Source organism: Suncus etruscus, chromosome 5 (assembly GCF_024139225.1).
Source record: "Suncus etruscus isolate mSunEtr1 chromosome 5, mSunEtr1.pri.cur, whole genome shotgun sequence".
NCBI classification, from domain to species: domain Eukaryota; kingdom Metazoa; phylum Chordata; class Mammalia; order Eulipotyphla; family Soricidae; genus Suncus; species Suncus etruscus.
In genome coordinates, this window is record NC_064852.1 from 4,603,308 (window position 1) to 4,604,087 (window position 780).

Sequence of the window (780 nt, forward strand, 5' to 3'; positions counted from 1 at the left end):
TTTTAATGAAAAATTAAGACATCATATGAGGCTTGGGAAATGCTTTTTGACTTGAGAATACATGCACTCTCTTCCAAAGAAACCATATTAAATGTTTATGGATATATACACAAATATACACATACACATATGAACACACACATATATTTGTATATATATAATATAATAGTACTTGGAACTGTGGTGAGATGGCTGAATCTCTTCTTTTTTGTCCCCCCATGCATAATACAGACCAGGCAAAGGGCCTGATTTGAGGTGTATATGGGGAGCATTTACTGTACATCCTATTTTTATACAGTTAGTGTAAAGAACACAGCCTGTGGTAAGCATTGAGAGGCTGGATCTCTTCTTATTAGGGCACTTAGTGGATGAAGAAGCAATAACATGAGTTTTGTTTGGTTTTGTTTTTGGACCACACCCAGTGACACTAAGGGGTTACTCCTGGCTATGCATTCAGAAATCGCTCCTGGCTTGGGGGACCATAGGAAGGCTAATGCAGGCAAGGCAGATGCGTTATAACTTATGCCACCCCTTCAGCCCCCTAAAACTAATAATATAAATTTGCACAAATTTCATCCATGAAATGACTCGTGGATGACGTCTGGCTTGGGGGACCATAGGAAGGCTAATGCAGGCAAGGCAGATGCTTATAACTTATGCCACCCTTCAGCCCCCTAAAACTAATAATATAAATTTGCACAAATTTCATCCATGAAATGACTCGTGGATGAGTCTTTTATTTTCTTTATTACTTGCATATATCCATAGAATAAAGTTAGT

General features: G+C 38.2%; 1 non-coding gene across 1 annotated transcript; it reads right to left on the bottom strand.

The window, feature by feature from the left end:
• Positions 1–206: 206 nt before the first annotated feature.
• LOC126010153 (small nucleolar RNA SNORA51) lies at positions 207–339 on the bottom strand. The gene has a single exon (XR_007496286.1). It is a non-coding gene; the product is annotated as a small nucleolar RNA SNORA51 (small nucleolar RNA).
• Positions 340–780: the final 441 nt, after the last annotated feature.